General features: G+C 28.7%; 1 protein-coding gene across 3 annotated transcripts in view; it reads left to right on the forward strand.

Annotated features, from left to right (window-relative positions):
* The window catches only part of LOC114128648 (band 4.1-like protein 4), a 142,160-nt gene that overhangs the window by 39,319 nt on the left and 90,697 nt on the right, over positions 1 to 12,144 (forward strand). The gene's annotated exons all lie outside the window — the stretch shown is intronic.

Consider the following 12,144-nt stretch of genomic DNA (forward strand, 5'->3'; position numbering starts at 1 on the left):
TCATCTCAAAAGATATTTTAAATTATTGCACAAATACACATAAGCTGTAAAAAAATGATTTTTATACTATATTTTAGTTTTATCGTAAATCGGATTTTCTGGGTTTGTAAAACTACAATTCTACTAAGTTCAGAGTTACGATGGTATAAAAAAAAATAAAAATAGCTTGGTAGTATAAACTTCCATAATTTTCGACTTACCATCAACAACGCGCCAAAATAAAACGACACATTTCATCAATCAGTAAACACAACATTTAAAAAAAATTATTTTAATATTAACTTAAGCAAAATAACAACATGAATTGTAAAATAGCATCCTTATTATCCTTAAATATTATTTTATCTAAAATAATATTCTGTTTATTTGCTTAATCATTTGTTTAATTTATTTAGAAAAAAAAGTATTATTGGTAACAATTATTTTTTAAATCATTAAAAGTAACTTTGTTTAATCCTATAAATAATTTTACTTGCACAAAAATAATTAATGAAAAATGAAATTATATTATTTTGTCATATATTATCATAACGAATGCGCAATACGAGAATAAACTTATTTACATAATCAAACACCATATTATTATATTATAGTAAAAATATAATCATAATCCATTGGGATATTATTCATATTTGACCAATATAAATGCTTTTGAGTTAATTATATTTATGAACGGGTGTGTCAACTTTTATTCACAAAAGGTTATGTACATTTATTTTAATATCAAATATATACATACTTATAATATAAATAATGTAACATGTAGTGAGAATCAGGAAACATCCACAAATATATATATTTTATTTAAATATATGTCTAATACACTACAAAACAATAAATGTCATATTTCAACAAAAAAATGCGTGTTTACCTAACTAAGTAATTGAACTGAAAGCCGGTTGGAAAGTACACCGTTCGTACATAATTTCGATAAATGACAAAAATAGAAAATTATAGTATATTTCATCGTTTTTACCGAAAAAAAGAATCACACGACAATGTTATTATTTACATGGGTGTGGCGACACGGTTGTATCGAGGGTGAAAATATTTTCAATTTTGTAAAAAGGCGCGCAAAAGTGCAGCGACGAGTATCGAATGTCCTTTTTTATTTTCGTTACCAGCCAAGTGTACAAAACCAAATCGTATTAACGGTTCTCAGCATAAGTCGTTGCAGTTTTGTTTTCAGTCCGAATGTAGCGGTGACCTGACTTTCGTATATGATATATATATTATGTACGAATATAATCCGAAATGATATCGGGTCGCACGTCAAACAAAATTTCGCCCGCGGGGGATGCAAAACACACGTAATATTTTCTTGAGTCTGAGTGAGAAAGGGGGATAGGACAATATAGCGTATCATTTATTTACTCGTAACACGAGCCTTTTCACAATTCACACTCACATGTATATATTTTTCCGTTATATTTATATAATATTATATATCATATATTATATACGGCACTCCAGAAAACGTGTCCGAATCACGCAAATTCTTCTATATCATCGCCATCTGCCGGAGTGTTTTTTTTTTTATTATTATTATTCGTTTCTGATTTTTATTATTTTTCAACCGGAGAAAAATGAATTCTGGCAGTAGAGACGACGGTTAGACTTTGAAAAACGATTCTAGTCCCCTTTGATACGCTCTTGGAATTTCGAGCAACCGTGACGCATGCGAAAACCGTCGACGTTTGCAGATTCGGGTTCGGGATTTCGCGCGTGTGTGAATAACGATCTGGTATGGAACGCGATTTCACCGGCAAAGGCTCCACTGACGTATTTCCTTCTCCCGACTAACACATCTTCGTTACCAAAGTGTATGACGCAGTGTTGTAGTCGTCAGTTCTTTTGACGAGTACAGATATTAACGGGAGAGCGTGGTTAACTCCAGAATGCTTTGTCGCTGTATAACGCCTTATTTATATTATATACAGAATGATTTACCAAGCATGTTTCACTTTTTCTTCTTTAATTATTTAGATATTCTAAACTTGGATTTTGGAATTTTTAAATCTATAGCATTTTATATAGTATAAAGTATTATGAACTAAAATTACAAATGTATGATGTCTTTGTATAACAATATTTAAGGACTTTTTTGAATAGATGTTTTCAAACTTTTTATGGTATCACTCATTTTTCAATTTTGGTGACTGATAATGTCAGGGATCTTTTTTTAAAAAACGTTTAAAAATATTATGCGACCCATTAAAAATATAATATCGACCCATGGTTTGAGAACCTGTGTCTAAGAAAAAATATTTTAGTAACAGAAATACAAATAGATAAAATTTTTAATTTGGTAGGTATTTAAAATGTTAAGTTGTCCACTTACGGTAAAAATGGTGGTTATAATTTAAAAAACAGAAGTTTGTATCAGTCACAATAAAGCTTTTCAATCTCAAGAATTTGAAAGTATGGTCTTAAGTATATTAAAAAATTCTTAAAGTCAAAATTTGAATAAATTTGTCATTAAAATAAAAATGATGAGGGGGGGGGGTGAATATATAGGTATACCTGGTAACTTACTCTATGTATTATGATATGTAGTATACATGGCATCATTACGTCAGACCTGTTGAAAACGTGTACATAGTTAGATAACAATAAATTTCCCAACCGGGTAGTTATGTTATATTATAATTTCCTCTTTCTTGCGGTCCTTTCGTTCTAGCACCACTTATCTTGTAATTATTGTTTGATTATAGAAAACAAAATTAAATTTCCTTGAATTGAACATGATAATATTATTGTCTTTACATTCATATTTTGTCGTTTATTCAGTATGTAATAAATTATTATGCGTTGTTAAACACATTGATGGTCTTTTGTTGCAATATCTACCCGTGTTTAATAATATTATGATAAAGGGATGGTTATTGTTGTATGTTATATAGTTTGTAGTGAAAAATTTCGTATGTGTGACTGTGTAACATCGACAATAAATAAATATAAAAAATAAATTTGTTTGTGCTACAGATTTGAAAATAAGCGACTAAAAGTATGCTGTTTTTAAGCTTTGAATTTTGTGAGATTAGGTCTGCAATAAGATTTGTGGGTTTCGCGTTGATATGGAGGTATTTTATTGTTGATATTTGTATTACTCGTGATAAATATTTTACTCCCAATATTTAAGTTGATAATCACCATAATGTTGTATATCTAATACATTATTAATTCCTTTTTAAATTAGTTTATATGAGTTGTTTGAAGTAGTTTTTAGATTATAGGAGCGAGAAACTTACAATATAAGTTAATGAAATAACACAGTATACGTCGTAAAATAATTAAGAATACTAATATTAAATTTCACTAATTAAACGACGCTTTGTTTAGTTCGTGTTAGATTGCGACAAAGTATTTTTAAAAGACTGTTTATAGTATAGTTTATACTGTATATACGATTTTAATTTTTAGTAAGATAAAAGTCAAATTTGAGCATTTCAAATTATTTTTTTTTTATTGCAAAAGTGAAATAGTAATACAGACATGCATATTGCATAATGTAGAGAGTGTATATTTTCGTTAAATATAGTTATAAGTATATAATTATTATATGTATTATACTTCTATAATACACTTACATATTCATTAAATCAAATTTTACTGTGGTTTATTAGGATGTATATATTTTTATTATAATTATATCAAATATATTATATTATAGTTTCTGTATAAAAACCAACACTGTATACACAACAAATTTAGATGTCTTAAAATTCGATTTGACAGTTCACTAATTCTTACTGGCAAATAACTGCAGCATGTATAGTATGCAAATGACCAGTAAAATAGTAAAAGTATCCAATGCTCGTAAATCTTATTTGAATAACGCTGTCAAATTAAATAGTCCGACACGCGTAGCGTCGAACGTAAGTTTGTTAGAACGCTATTATTCATATTATACTTTGTTGGGTGTAATTGCGTTATAGATGTATGTAGGTAAATTGTTTTTTTCTTATTCTTCCTTCACATTAGCCCATTAAGAACGATAAACTAGAATTGATGATTGTTGAAAGTTATTTTGGAAACTAATTTAAATAAATTACACAACTCGTGTTTAAACACCTCGGCCTCGCACCAATTTGTCAACAAACACTATCAACAGTAATCATAACAATAATATGTAATTATAAAGTAACATAATATATATACCTTAATGCTCTACTAATAATTATATCAGTTAAATTACCTACGATTTTTCACGTTATATGAATAAAATTATCATTTGTATGTGTATTCTCTGATTCTGTTTGCTTAACACAAAGTTATATACCTATATACTATACACGTATACAATTTATTTTTATAGACTTGCTCAATATTTCATATACGCCCGGATTTTATTTTTTAAAGTATGAAAACGGTTTTTTACGATAAAAACGAGAAAAGAAACGTTATTCTCGAGATTCGCCGTATCTTTTCATTTTGTGGGCTAAATTATCCGTATACAGGCGCATCATTATGAGCGGTAGCGGCAGTGGCTGTACCGCACACGATGGCTATTTACGTGATGGGTAGGAAGTGCATGGCGGAAAACCGTTTAGCAACAAACATCCATCGGCACCGCAGCGAATTTTGTGCAAATTAACCGCAAAAACGGATCCGTTATCAACTCACGTTTATTACTATTATTATGTATTTTTCATTTTTATTTTTACACCAACCCTCTCAGACACGGATGAGTACTGCTACGCCATGTTTCATTTTCTCGTCCGGCCGAGTCTTATAATAATATACAACAGAGGAAACTATAACACTACGCGTGCAGAATATAATGTTAATAATGTTACAATGGTTTAGTATTTTTAGAAGTATATATATATATATTATTCTCTGCGACTTTTTTCAGTTGATACGTGGTAGGTAGGCATCTATTCGAAAGAGAGAGCAGAATAACAAACTAGGAATAGTGTATGAGATAAAAAAACTCGATGGATTTTTCTTTCCGTAGTTACGATCATAACGTATACATAAGCTGAAAACAAGGAGTCGTAATTAAGGAGCATATAATTTCCCAGGGAAAGAAAAAACAACAAAACACAGCTAAAAGTTGCAGTATCCTCTCTCCAGTCTCCGTCTAGCAATAATAATTGTATGTTTTTAATGGTGTTATTTGGATGCTGTGCCACGTCTAAATAGTCCCTGCCCGTATAATTGAGTAACCGTGCAAAAAATGCCAACTAAGAAATTACTCCAAAGTTACGTGGTTATTCTATTGGTTGAAAAATACCGACTATTGTGTCTAACAAAAAGCACGCTACTTAAAATATAAATAACAATTTTTTTTTTCATTTGAGAAGAAAAATATAGAATAATTATAAACACAATTAAGTCAAGTTTAATTTAATTTAAATTGATTTATATTTTTTATTACCAATATAGGTATTTTGCAACTCATTTCTTACGATTCAATTAATATAAATTTAAACCTCTGCCGAAGCATTTCGAAAATAGTTAAATATGTATTTATAATAATAATGGATTATCATATTAGATTGTATTATCACGTAGTTTAATATAAAATTAGCTCATTACATGTACACGATCGAATCAAATGTGCCATGTGTAGTACGAGAACATTTTACTCTCGGGAGCGATTGATATTTTGTTCACGGAATTCACCGGAGTTCATTATCCCGACAAAGCCTGTTAAGAACGGTTTGGGCATGTTGGATAGCAAACCACGGCGCCCTTGGGATGTGTGTAAATGGTACTTTTGTTGGTGAAAAATGTACAAACAGCGGTTATCGATACGGCCACGACGGACCCGAGGCTGAAGGTGTATACTACCACCGTACTACACGTTAATCTGTCCATTAGTTGGATTTAATGGCTTAATTGGCTGCATAAGGTCTGGGCGTTGTCCCTGTGAGAATGGCATTTTTTAACTTGACATGTTGGGCGAAGTTCCCGTTATAATGTATATATAAAAAACCATTAGGTATTGTTTATTTGTTCTTTTGTTAAACCTTTAAACTCGACATATTTATTACAAGCTTCTGCAGAACAAAAAATTATTTCATACTCTAAAATGTAATTTAATAACAACAACAAAAAAACAAACCAGGAAACTTGTATAGCTCGTAAACGTGGGAAATTCGTATTTTATTTTTTTAAATTATGGTTATAATTTTTTTTTCAACCATCTAAATATTTACTTCAGTACAAAATTATTTACTATACAATTGGATTCATATTATATTGTATTCTTGGAAAACTTAACGTATAAGTTATAGTTAGTTCAATAATTATTATGGTGTTGACTTAAGATTTAATAAAATTATATTATTTTCACAAATTGGTTGATATATAACATTGTTTGTATATCCATATGTTTGGTATATGTTTGCCGTCCATCATAATATTTTTGTTGGTAGGTTTTCATTAAGTTTTATCTTTACTACAGAAATATTATAATTTATCTGAACAATTGAATTAAATTTATATGAAAATTCTTTATTTTTTGATCATAGATTTATTTAGTTTAAAAATAAATTTTAGTATGATATATATTTGTCATAACATTAAAGCTATAAAATATTAAGTTTTTCGATTAATACTTGAAAATAATTAGATATTTGTTTTATATTTATTCATATTCTGTTATAGTTTAATGGACATAATATTATCATGACGCGCATTTTCTCGAACTTAATGTAAAGTATTTGTAAAACTAATTAATAAATGTGTAAGTGTCATGTAAAGACATAATATTACTTACAGCATTATATTGCATAACACGTTTTACTTTTCTTTGATTTAGTTAACAAGAATTTACTAAGTATTAAGTACTTCTTAAAAAGAATAACTTTATAATGTGCACTTACTTTAGTTTCTAACACTATTAATAGTTTTAAGGTTAAATTGTTTAATTATTTATTTATTGTTTAACGAAAAAAGTTTCGAAATTAGAATATAATTATATATCTACCATTTATTTATGCTTTATCGATTTTTGAATATGCAATAAACACATAATTGAAGAGTGAAGACGTTGGAATATTATTATCATCTGTCGAAACTTCGATGTAGGTATTATATATGTTTATACGGTGTAAAATGAAAAAGCTGAGAGAAAAATGAATAATGGGCCTCTTCGGGTCTGTCGGACTTTCTTGTTTTCGCAATTGACATTCAACGCAGCGCGACACCCTTTCCGATCCACCAATGTAATCCAATTCCCAGCGCTCAACAACCCCTGTTCATCTTCTGAACTATCGCTCCCCCAACCCCTGCCACGCCGATGGGAAATGTCGTGGGCCAAGAAAACAATTTGTTTTCTCTTCGGCCTCGTCACAGAACATAGAGAAAAATACGTAAAAATACTACCACCGTACATAAACACTTGTAAAGGATTTTGGGTTTAGTGTTCCCTGCTACTATGATATTATGTAAATAAATACATTTCACTCGTGCGTATGGTACCACTTATAATATTTATTTATTATTTAAGTATATTATACAAAAGTAGATTCGAGTTGTATAAAATATTATTATTTATTACATACGCATGTTGTACCTAGCTGCTATATATTATTATTACTATTAATATGAAAGCAATTTCTCTAGCGTGTCGACAAATTCAATTCACCCCGTTCGGTCGGAAACGCTCACTAACGCTGTATATGCGACGTAATATATCTCCGGGCTATGTGGGTTGTGTGACGCGAAAGGCGTGCGCGTATAATATATTATATGTATATTATTGTATCCTCACGAATTAAGAGAAAATTGGTCACATTTCGTTCGAATTGCGTGCCCGTGCGTGTTTGCATGGAGAAGAAAAGGTAGCTAGACAGGTGCTATGCAAGTGGAATCCAAGGTATCATGTGTGTGTGTGTGTGTGTTTATAAGTACTTGAATTTTGGTGTTTAAGTTGTATCTCGTGGACAAGAAAAACAATGTATTTTACTTTAGTTGCATTTAAAATTTTAAAAAGCTCACAAAAATCAAGTATTCACATATTTAAGCGTTGTCGGCATATTGCGCAGAATGTATATTATGCGCTTAACATAAGATTTCTATCATAGTATATATTTGTACAAAAGAAATAGATTGATACATTAATTGTTTTGATCATACTATTCTACGAATCACTGAAAAATATAATATATGATATCGTTCATACAAAGTTTTTAAGTATTCATATATTATTTACGAATTGTTATCGAGGCTTGTATAAGTGTAGAGAAATTTAGTAGGTACAAAATATGTTTATAGACGACATATATAGGTATGTAATGTACTAATGTCTATTTTTTTTTTATTTAAAAAATTTAGACTTCAACAGCGATGTCTATTCTTGTATTGCATTTTATTACATATAACAAGGACCTATTGTTAATGCTAACTGATAAGTGTATTACTTCGTTTTTGTTTTTATCGTAAGGATGAACATTGTGATGAATTATTTTATATTATTTATTGTATTCTCACCAGTATAATTTCGTAAACAAAGAGAGAAGGAATGTCGTAAATCCATTTGATATAATTTATATTTGAATAGCAATACTGTGTGCTCTGAATATTCATCCGTATACAGTATTATTAAGTGTTTATGGTTTATGGAAGCTCAAGTAGGATTTAAGATGGAAATAAAAAGAATACGGATGGTTAGTTTTGACGCGTAGTGTATTTATAAGACATTGCAATAATTTATGTTTAATAGTATTCAAAGAGAATTTTTTTAAGTTAATTGATATTTTAATGTTTTAAAACAATGAAGTAGTTCAATTTATTATTATAATAAATACATATATATATGAGTAATATAAAATAAATTATACATAAACGTAATAGATATATATATTGGTTCCCAGTAGTCGCAGTATCATGCGTAATAAATGTAGGTAATAGATAAAAATATAAAAATATATTAAAATAATTGTAGTGAAAGTATATTTATAGAAAAATTTTTTTGAAACACTGTAATATTATAGAGTACCTAGGTATAATGATTATTATTTTTTTTTTTTTTGTTGATATTTTAACAAATTGTTTAAAAATATAACGTTTTATAATTATATTTTTAAACTATTTTCATCCTACCTATCAGCAAATTAATATCTAAAATACTCATACTGTACAAACCACTAGGGGGGAATATTGTGTAAAGTGACCTCCTTGTAATTAACAAGTTGCAAATATATTATTGAAGTATTATAGTTTATTATATTCACTTATGTATATGTGTATCGTATTAATGACATTATATCTGTATCAAACGAACAAAATCTAATTTAAAATTGCTAATATAATATTATAATACCTATAAAGTATTAGTAGATAATATATTGACTAAGTGTACGCAAAATACAATACTGGTTTTTTTTATTGTCGAGTTAAACATTCATAATATCGTATTATATAACTATTTGTGGTATTATTATTTAACTTAGTGTGGCGTGCTATATCAGAACATCGCACTATAAGGCATTAAAAGATACCCACGTACGTGGTAATATTTACGTTTTGAAATCTTGTATACGCATGTAGGCGGGTGGACTAGCTGTTGGAATGTAGAAGCTACTTATAAAGTCACCTTCAGAAATTCGTATTTCCATTTTGCTAATCTCAATAATTATTTACGTTTTGTGTATTCGTTAAAATATTATTCCATGTACGATTTACTCGAATTCCGTGATTTCCACGGCACTTGCTTATAATATCGTAATATAGTTTTTCAACGTAGGTATTTGGTATTTACTTATATAATAATATATCGCATATAATATATGCATTGTATACCACGTTAAATCGCTCAAATCCAAACTATATTTCTTAATAACACTATGTAATGCAATTAGACGCCTATAATTAACCCGTGTCATGTATTGTAATATATACCTATAATTATTGTCGGCGCGGATAAAAAAACTAACATCATTAATTATTCACGATGACCAACCCAATATTATTATTAGGTATAACCCTCTAAACGATTTTATATAACGAAAATTTGTTCACGTTATACTTAATTTTATTATTATAAAAATTCTATATAAGCAAACACGTCCGATGGACAATGATGGTAATAATTATTCACGCACTCCAGTGCGTACATTTGTACTCATTTTTATTTATCGGTTTTATCATCATGTAATTGTGTTGAAAAATTGAAATTTTAGTGGCTGTGCAGTTGCGGGGAGTGGAAATGCGTCAATACTTTACTCTTCTGCTATTTTTTTTTAATTACGCTTCACATAAGTTTTGGACGGTCAAACGACTAAAAAAAATAATATCCTATCAAATAGTATACGCGTGTTATTCTTGCAGCTAATTAGATAGTACGATATTCGTGATTAAAAACGAATACCTTTACCCGTGTGGTGGTGGCGGCAGCGTTAGTAGTGTAATCAGTTTATTTACGATTTGTTCGACGGCCAGAGATATATCTCATTCAGGGTGTGCAGTCGTATTGCCGATCCCACGCGATTATTATTCCATCGCCGCGACCGTTGGTTTGTGGTACGTGCTGTATAATAATATATTGTACGTATACGATAAACGCAGCGAATAAGTACGCACATTTTCGGAGTTTCGTACGAGTATACGAATACGAATATTATTATTGTTATTATTATTATTAATGGTATGCGTGGAGGTATTCATTATGCGTTAATGTTTTTTTCCCCCTCGTATCACATTGTATTATTCATGTAAACATTATGAACATCATATTATAATATCGTGCGCATTGCGTATAATGGGAATATTACCTATTTATTTATTATTATTATTCGACAGTAACGCGTGTTGTTTTGACAATCAGTTGGTTAGTTGGCCGTTTGATAAGCTAAAGGAAAAGAAAAAAAATATATTATATACATTGGATATTCAAAATTCAATACATTGAAAACGTTGACCAGTGTGCGTTACTGTGTTATTTCATGACGGTTTTAATAACAATAATAATATAGTATTAACAATATTCATACATATTTGTAATTTTCACTGGTATCCTATTGTTAAATTTCGGCGATGGCATATTGTTTGAAATACATTTATTTCTTTTTATTGTTATTAAATAATTTACATTATTTATATTTATAACTAGTAACAATATTTCTCTATTTTATTAACTCCTAGTACATCCTTTCTGTTTAAACGTGATTATATTTTGACATACCTATTATTGTGTAATAGCGTCAAAAGTTCTAATTTAATGTTCTCTTAATCGTATTATACTATCAGACAAGTCATACACTTTTTTTTTTAAATTTTTAAATCAACAAAATACTATTATTTTATCAATTTTTATCGGATCAATAAAAATCAAATATTGTCCTAAAGCAAACCGGATGTATGTACGTGTAAATCGACAAAATTATTTGAAGTTTGTACTGACATAGTGACGACAGTATGACAATACATCAGCATTATAATTTAGATTAAATTAAAAGGTTCAGATAATATTATTGTCATTTTGTCTGCCATTTATTGTTATGTTTAATTGAATTAAAATAGAAAATGGAATCACAAGCTATAACGGTTATAATTTTTTATTTAATAAATCTTCGGCATTTAATATGTTTTTATTCTAAATGTACATACATTTTTTTGTATTGAATGACAATATTTTGTTAAAAAAAAAATAAGTGTACATTACACATTTTAAAATCCACTAAACTGATTTATAATTTAATTAATAATTCTATCACTGAAAAAAGTTTTAAACATATTTCTGAATGCTCAAAAATTAATCAACTGGATGAAAAGAAGCTTACGAGATAAGAGGATCTTGTTCCAACATAAATATTTTTCACAGTTTTACAAACGAATAAACAAAGAACCAAATTAGTTTTTAAAGTTATTTTAGACCTCTTAAGAACTAACTACTCTTCCATTAAAAAAAAAAGATAACCAACGTGCACTAAAAACATTTCCTTAATCTTGATCTTTGAATTCATATTTTCTATTATACTGTATAGAGTTGCTTGCTTTGGTTTGATTTTTAAAAATATTGCTGAATTAAATTTCCTTTTTGTTTGTTGATAGCGCAGTATTATTTTGTGATATCATAAATTCTAAATAAGTTTCATATCTAAAGACAAAAGAAATACCTATAAACTTTGTTTCTTGTTGTTGACCTTCTGATCACTAGTTGTTTTTATAGTAGATAATTAAACTAGATTT

The sequence above is a fragment of the Aphis gossypii genome, chromosome 2, assembly GCF_020184175.1.
Source record: "Aphis gossypii isolate Hap1 chromosome 2, ASM2018417v2, whole genome shotgun sequence".
NCBI lineage: Eukaryota > Metazoa > Arthropoda > Insecta > Hemiptera > Aphididae > Aphis > Aphis gossypii.